Genomic DNA, 9,400 nt, shown 5'->3' on the forward strand with positions numbered 1-9,400 from the left:
CAATATTGCTTTTTAAAAAATTTCCCTTAATGCACATGTGTTGTTCAGGTGTTGTTATTAGAGATGTTTAGCAAATCAACACGTGCGCGCACGGACACTTATATAAAGGAAAATATGTACATTACGTCATCAGATTTTTGTTATGACGTATTTCTACAAGTACGTAAACGAATTAACATATGTATCAATTGCAAATTTCCCGCAAGGTCGAACTTGAAGGATATTCATGCATTTCCCTGTTAGCTATATTTGGAGAATGTGGCTCTTTCCCCCGAAACCCTAATAAACTAAACTACTAATATAAAGAAACATACATTTCCGTTATGATGCATTGTGAAAGTGGATGTTTTAATGCAACCCAGATTAAAGAAAAAGTGTAGAAACATATATTCAAACCATGAAGTACAAGTACACGTTAAACCGTTATAACCAAAACACACCTCACAGCCTTATTAGCATAATCGGAGCCTTTCTGATTTTTATACTAACGAAAAGCTAAAAAAAAACACCTGAGAACGCCTAAATACGTCATTAACGGGATTTTAACGAGACCAGTTCGAGACTCTTGCAAATCGAGAGAGGAATATATATCGGAAAAGTAAGTAAAAGTTTACGTTTATTCTATCATCAAGCTTTTTAAATTATTTAAAGTTGCAGAGCAATTGTTTATTAATGTCTATTCGAAGTTTTGGGTGATTAGCCTTATCTCGTTAAATATTGTTCAGCATGAAACCGTCTGAACAGCAGTTTTTGATTTTGTCAACAATCTGAAACGCGATAGGGGGTAGCCATGTATCGGTAAGAACATACTCACTTACAATGTTAAACTAGATAAATAACTTTTTAAAAACATACAATGCAATAATTCCACTGCATGTGTGAACAAAATGTAAATAAAAAATGGTCGTTGTGAAATGTGACTTGAAAGACATGTTTTAGTATGAAATGTGTATGCAGGTGTATTATAGTCTTTACACATATTGGTACCTAGCATGCATTAAAAAATGTTGTATGTTTTTCCTAGAATATTGAGTTTGTGTCAATCATGCTTTCAGTGATTTCCATACAGAATTTCCTCGACACGAACAATGTACATGTAGTTTTGATACATGCATCTCATTTAAACTTTTAACTTTATGTCTTATCTATCTATTGACGATGAGAGTGTTTATGAATCAAGGTTCTGCAATTGTCATGTAAATATAACATTATACGATTAAGAGTATGAGAGAGTTAGAGATATAGACTGAGAGAGAGAGAGAGAGTTTGTAATTACAGTGTACATGTAATTGTTATTGATTGCCTTGCTTCCATGAACCATAAATATATTTCAATAATGACACATTGCACTAGGAATATTGCTCAGTTGCTGACACAGATGTTGAGAGAGAGAGAGAGAGAGAGAGAGAGAGAGAGTGTGATAAGTGTAGAGGTCTTATTCATGAACAGAAGAAATTGACCGAAAAATATTCAGTTTTAGCCATCAAATACAAACATTACTATTTTTTTAGAATAATATTTAATATAAATAAGAAATAAAAGTTTGTTCCCTTTATTCAAATGTTTGGAAACAAATCCAATATATCTAAAATTGCTGTACAGTATATCCTAATGATCCCTATAATATATCACTTTAGTTTCTTGAACATCATTTTCATTACTTTTTTTCTTAGAATGATGTATACAGGGTCATTAATTTATTTTCATTGTATTCAACTAGATACAAGTAGGCCTTCTGCAACCATTTCATTACGGGCCGCCGGAAGGCGGTCCGTTATTTGATACACATTTAGATATTGTTACTGCGTTTCTGCGGGATAGTTCTTTTTTAATAGAATTAATACTATGCTTATTTTTATAAATTAAAAGTAAATTTGCATGTAGAAATATGTTTTATGCCTTTTAGAAAATATCACATATTTTTTGTTTTACTCGTAAATGAGAAGTAGGTCATACTTAGTAGATTGTCGTATTTGGCGCGTTGTTATCGAGACTATAATCTATTCGGAAAATTTCGGAGTATTTCATTCTTTAAACAATGCATCAGGATCGGTATGCGGGACATACTAAAAACCTGAAATACTTAAGACCTGAATGTCATTAAATTTTATATAAATGATATATTTGAATTTCCATGTGCCATGTCAAATAAAATGACTTTGCGTGTGTATTTATTATATTTTCATGTAAAAAGTGGTAGAGAATATCATGAAATGACATTTAATTTTATATCAATTATTTACGCAAGAATATGACAGAAATGAAAATTTGACTTGACTGGAAAATTTGAACTAATCCATTTTTATTTTAGTATGAGGTCTCTTGAAATCATATATTGAACTAATGCATTCATTCAATACAATGCAACAACAAAAAACCAAAATGGTTTAAAATACATAATCTCCAGGAGAAAAATGATGAACTTTGTATTAGAGTAATGTACAAATCATGCAGCGTCTTCTCCATTCTCATACTATGGCAATTTCCGTTAGAAATGCTTAAAGTGACGAAATCGATTCTTTATGATAAACGTAAAATGTTAAACTTCAAAACAAGTTGCTGAAAGTATATTAAAATTTACCATAAATATTAGAGCAACCAACTCTTATTTTTTTCTTTGTGGTGTGTTTTTAAGTAAACAACCAATGATTCATACAACAATTATATTTTTGCGGCCCATTTGACGCTTGCGTCAATATATGATTTCTTGTTGTTAAATGGTATGGAGTTTTAATTACATTTCATATGAAAAATGACATCTAAATCTAAATTTGCTGTACAGTATATCCTATCCATCTAATGTATCACTTTATTTATGTTGAACTTTATGTCTATTAGTATTATGATTTTTTTTAAAAATGATATATGCAATTTCTTTAATTTATTTTTCATTTTAAGAAAATTCATTTAAAAAAAGATCTCGTACAACCTGTGTATTTCAGTTTACATAATACAGTGAATTAATTGAATGTAGTTGTGTAGATTTATACATGAACCTACAAGCAATATAAAAGTAATATACATTTAATATTTACCAGGTACATGACCAAGCCTACTATATTTGATAATGTACTTCTTTCATGCATTTTTCATGTCTTTTACTCATTGTTATATGTATTATGTATAATTAAAATACTTTGAAAACTTTTTTCAGTTTATTTATTTTAATAAGATTAATAAACGAACTATAGTCAAATGCACGTTTTCAAGAGTTGTCTCTCTTGGGGACAATAATGAATGCTCCCCAGGGTTCATGACCCTGAATATTGAGTAGGCTGTGAGGTGTGCAAAAAGAGTTATGTGAACTGGTATGCGTTGTTCTAACTTGAAGAATACACATTCAAGTACGTGTACATGTTATTCTGCTTAACCTGCCTATGAACTCTTAGACGCATCATAATTGCTATGTGCAAAAATGCTTATAAGTTATTGTGTAATGAGAACCCGGTTTCAAATCTTCGTTTATGTGGTTTTGTTAACATTGAAATGATTGATAGTAATGCATGCAATCAATATTTTTCACATTTAACAGAATTAACCAGGCTGTACATATTTCAGAATGTCAGTACTCATCGAACTCTGTATTGGACAAGAATAATGAAAATAGTTTTGGAAAAGAAATTGTCAACGCTGGAACGGCTTGCCCATAGTCCAGATAGAAATTAGATGAATGAACATCAAATGCTTAAGAAAGAGCCTTGTCAGATGTTTGACTTATCAAAATATTAAATTTTTTTACGCTGCACATCTAAATATCTATAATATCATTAGGAATTTAAAAATCGATGTTTTTTTCTAATGCTTATACAACTTACTTATAGCAGAAAAAACGTAAATTAAAAATAACTCAAGCAGAGAAAATATCTTTTTTGGTAAAAAAAAAAAAAAAACAAGAGGGGAAGTAAAAAACACTAACCTGTCTTTCCTCATCAACATTACAATAAAAAAAGGAGCAATCAATATAATGTTTTATTTCAAAGCCCATGTATGCCATTGACAACATCAATTACAGGTAGTTTCAAGTATTTATCCTTAATATCATTTATATTTATTGACTTACATCTTACGAAATGAGATGTCAAAATGTACTTAAATGATACCATTACTAAGTTTGTTCTGTATTTCCAACATAAAACTTTTTTCAAGACATATTGAATATCAAATATTATGTTTACAGTCGCCAAACTGTGTCCTCGCAGCACCCCTTTGAAGTTACGATCACTAAATAGAGTCTTACACGACCACACAAAAAGTTAAATCAGTATTTAAGCACGAAAAAGAAAGTCCGTTTTCTTTTGACACATGTCTTAACACTTAAAAAAAATGTCTCCTAGAAAAATATCTTACAAATCACAAATTGCTTTGTATACACATTTCAAAGATTGCCTTGCACTTCTTCTGTGTTTTCACTAGAAAAATGTCTTTTTAAACTATTTATCTAACATTAAGATACGGTGAAAAATATTTAGAATGATAATTTTTGAATAGTTTATATATTTTATGATATAAGAATATTAAGTATATTTAAAAATATATATATAAGAATTAAAGTGATATTTTACAAACAACTGTTTGTTCAGTCTTGATATTTTCAATTTTCATGTTAGGCATACGCCAAGTACCCTAAAACATTGAAAAAAGCCGCGGCTTATTTCAACTTTTGGTAAGAATACGGGGGTTTATTTTCAAAACCGTCTTATTTTCAAATCGCGGCTTGATATCAATGCAAATATCCCGTAAACGATGCGATAATAATCACGGCTTATTATCAAAACAATATTACTTGACTGATTGTGAACTGTTCTAAAAATTCCAGAAAGAGATTACCAAGAACGCAGATTGACTTATCAACGAATATTGTAGGACGAGTTCATCAAGCATCGCGGGCAGATACCTTGGATCGGACTTCTATTGATCAAAATGTTAATAAATAAAATGGAACAGTTAATGCGATTTAGGTATTAATGGAAAGAACTTTCCAGAAAAGAGTGTCCAAAAACGGGTTGACTAATTAACATCATGGTGAGTTAACCATCGGGCAGATACTTTGAATCTGACAACTTTGGTTTATAATATGAATGCAGATGGATAATAATGCATAACTAAGCGTGTTTTAGTTTTATTTTTTTTTATACCACGACAGATTGGTAGTAAACCTTAGACATTAATCTGTAAAGTTTAATGAACAGATTATTGTATTCTACCTCTATAAGTTTAATTGGGATGCCCCCCCCCCCTCTCCAGATTGTTTTACAAAACAGTCTTTTATCTGAAATTCTTATTTGGTAGAATAATACAAATTATATTGAAAATTGACCAAAGGAACCACATTTTGAGAGAGGTACACTAAATACCCATTCACTGGTTTGAAATAAATGCAATAAAAATGTTTATTTTTTCAGTCAGCTGCAACAAACAGGATTAAGACCACGAACGTGTATATATTTCAGTTTTAATTTTTCATCCCTGCCCGCTCTTCTAAATATCCGACATTGCAGTTTGTTTTTTTATTTCAATTTTAAAAAATAAAATAGGAAAAATTCGGACAAAGTATATACAAAAAGTGAACAAAAATATGGTTCAACATATTAAGCATTATATTATAATAAAGTGAAAAATGATAATTACCCCGCTTGAGTGGAGTATCATCTAGAAATTTTATAATTTAGTAACCTTTGTTTTTATCAGATTAAACCAAACAACAATATTTTTCCATTTAATATCCAAAAATTTAGCACTCGCTGGCCCCTTTCCAAATTTGTTCTACATTAAAACATTCAAAAATAAGATGTTTCGAATTTTCAATTTCGTGACTATGTTTGCATTTAGTAGTGGTATTTTTATTCCATTTGCTCACTAAAAGATTATCACATTACACATTGTTTAGTAGCTTTTAATTAAACTGCGATAAGGCTTTGTTTTTAGTATTTTTAGCATTCTGTATGTATGTTGATCGCCATACATTTATGCTTTACAACTTAACATTCTTTTTCTTATTTAAATTGTGTACATAATGCTTGAAATTTACTTTTTTTCAATCTTGAATTAAAAGTCTTGGTGTTGTGTTGATGAGAAGTTATTGGTATTTGTTTTGTTTGTATATATGATATTTTTGCAAAATCATATTTGAGTTGAAATTTGGTAAACTTTTGTCTTATCAATCTATATTCACATAGCCTGTTAGTTCTTTTGCGCAATTTATCAAATAAATCAGTCGAGCTTTTTAAAGTGCTACTCTCTTTTAAGACATCCTTCACATATAGAATTTCGCTTTTAATCCAATTTCAAAGCATATTGTCTTTCCTTTGAAATCAAAATTTTTATTTGATCAAATAGGTTGTAATAAAAAAGATTCGTTTGAAATAGCAGGTATTTTGTTTTGAATATCATCTCTGCATAAATTTCAAAATACAAAAGCTTGCTTGTAGAACTTTGGAAAGTTATTAATAAGACCATAGTCAGAGGCAACCGGCTCATGTGTATTTATTAGATATTTGATGTCAATTTTTGCAGACTTACAAAAACTGTTTAATATTAAATTCTGTACTGAGTAAACGTATAATCCACATAGCCTTTAGGGCCGTAAATCTAAATTCTATATAGAGGCCTATTCCTCCCTCTTGTACTTAACCCATGATTATCTAGTAAGCATTTCGAAATTTCAACTTTACTTGATAGATGTAATGAAAAAGATAATTGACTCTGCCGTAATGTTAATTGCAGGGTGCTTCAAGGGGGCGGTCACAAAATCTAAACTACTTTAATTGACCATGGGAGATAGTGTAGATTTTTCTATTTCAAATAAAAAAAAAAACCCAGATACATATTGCCTGTTATATTCATGTTTATTCTAAAAATGTCCCTAACTGCAGCGTTGTATAGTATTAATTCATATTTGCAAAAAATATTATCAAAAAAAAATTTTGAATTTGGAAAATGCTATTCCTTAATGTCGTATGATGGAGATAATTAGCTCTTTCAGAATGTCAGCTACACGGTGATCTTTCATATTTATTAAAAGTTTAACGTTATACCAACGGTGGGAGAACAGTAATTTAATCTGTTACAAAGTTAATTTAATTTTAATCATTGGCTAACAAAAAAATACGATACAACTGGGCATGAGATTGTATCTGAAGGGAAGCAGAAGGGTTCTCCAACCAAATGACGGTGGTCATGTAAACTGCTGTGTAATAAAAGTTTGTTGAGTGATTTCAAAGTGGCGTGTGCTTCAGGAAAACTTAAAACGCATCCAACTTTACTTACAGCTAACTGTAAAATTTGTTGATAAAGAAAAGTGTTCCAAATCAAAAGTCCAAAATAAAAATATAAAACAAGAGCAGAGCAAAAATGGACCTTTGAGCATTATCTGGAGCACACGGTAAATATGACTGGTCAGCAGAGGATGTTCACAACTCCATGGCACCTGATCCTACCTCCAATTTTTTAGAGGTTCGTGTTTGCTCTGCTCCTGTTTTATATTTTTCCTTTTGACTTTTGATTTGGAACACTTTTCTTTTCATCGCATTTCATAGAAAAATTGAAGTCAGTTTATAATTCATCTCATTTTATATTTTGTAGTTAATCTAAATAACTAAAAAGCTCTCTGTGGATTTTATGTAAAAAAAAAAATAATATAAAAAAAATGTTCTTTTCAACTGAATTACTTTTTTTAATAACAAACCGGTTATGAAATAATAAACAGTAATATTACCTCTTGTATGAATATTCCGTATTGGCAATAGTACTAGCACAATTTGCAAACAATTTACTTAAAGGTAAGCAGAAAGATCGTGATTTCTATTAGTTGTTTTCATCATGTTGTATTATTTCGGTTTGGAAAACACTTAGAGAGAACGTCGAACCAACCACCATATGAAAATGAGCTAAGGGTCATCTTCTCTTTCATTATGAAATGCTCCCACACTCTCAAGTTTTGTTGCCGGAATGATACATAACAAAATACTGTATACTATAGGCATTTCGAAATTTGTAAATTGATCGATAAACTGAGGGTGATAATTTAAGTTGATTAAATAATAGCCATCGGGAGTCCACTTACATACATCAATAACTTGAATTACAGTGAATCCGGATTTGTTCGCTTTTGCGAAAATTGGGGAAATGTTAAGCATTTTTAATCTGCGTCAGATAAGAAATTAAGATAATCGCAAAAATTATCGTATATACGGTAATCTATCTGTCTTTTTATTAACGAGGCCGAGTACAGAACGAGTACGCACGCTTTCGCGCAGCGTTTCATTTGTATTGTGACGTCATCTTTTTGCTTGGTTGACGCCATGGCGTGATAGTTTCAACTGCAGATATTCAGCGAAAATTGTTGAAAATATCTCGTTTGATGCGTTAAAATAATGTTATATTGTGGAATAAACATTAATGTCTCGAAGTATAAGCTATATTTGGGCTCGGGTCGAAAACGAGAAGAGGGTTCAGCAAGCCTAGCCCTCTGTCACGTTTTCTTAACCCGCCTAAATATAGCTTAATTCATATATTTCAAGACAGTAACCTTGTATTTTATATTAATGACCCTTAATATATGATGTTATATATTTTTTTATTACTTAAATATGTCTGAATGTTTTAATAATACTGTATAGATCACATTTTCCGCCTTTGTCAAATAAAAAATAGCGATTATGTGACGAATCTGGGAAATAGGGCATACAAAAATCAACTTTGATAAGACCCCTGGAACAAACCAGGAGGTAAAAGGTTTTTTTTATTTGACCATTTGATGCCTTTTAGCAATAACTTTAATAAGTAGAACAGAAAAAGAAATCCCTAGGGCAGAAGTTTTGAAAAAATGTAAAAAATATGAAAAATTGATACATTTCAAGCAAAATCCCATAGGGTCCTATGTTAAAGATTAACAAACTTTGAGATGACCCCCTAAACAAACGGTGTGGTAAATGTCTTATTTTTTAATCTTAAAATAATAATTATATCAGTAGAAATTCATGTAAAAAGTTTCATCCAAAAATCTAGGGCAGAACAAATTAGACCCGGCCTCGTTAATTTAAAATAGAATTTAGGAGGTTTTGAATTAAATTGTCATTTTATAGTCTTGCCCAGATAGCAAGCTTATATTGGCCCAGCGTTGGCCCGATGTTATCATTTATGTGGGCCCGATATTGGATAATAACATCGGCCCAATGTAATGGTGTTCATCGGCGCAGCATTGCACCAACACGCTGGCGTGACGTTGGCCCATTGTCAGTAGATTGACAGTTTTAATGTTGGCCCAATGTTGGGGCAACGATTTAATCCAACCAATATTCCCCAAACTTTGTCCTTATAAAACAATCTCACAAAGATTAACAGTAAGTCTAATCTTTATTGTTTTCTCACAGAGATATAATCAATATTCAAATTTTCAAAT

The sequence above is a fragment of the Crassostrea angulata genome, chromosome 6 (genome assembly GCF_025612915.1).
Source record: "Crassostrea angulata isolate pt1a10 chromosome 6, ASM2561291v2, whole genome shotgun sequence".
In the NCBI taxonomy this organism is placed as follows: Eukaryota; Metazoa; Mollusca; class Bivalvia; order Ostreida; family Ostreidae; genus Magallana; species Magallana angulata.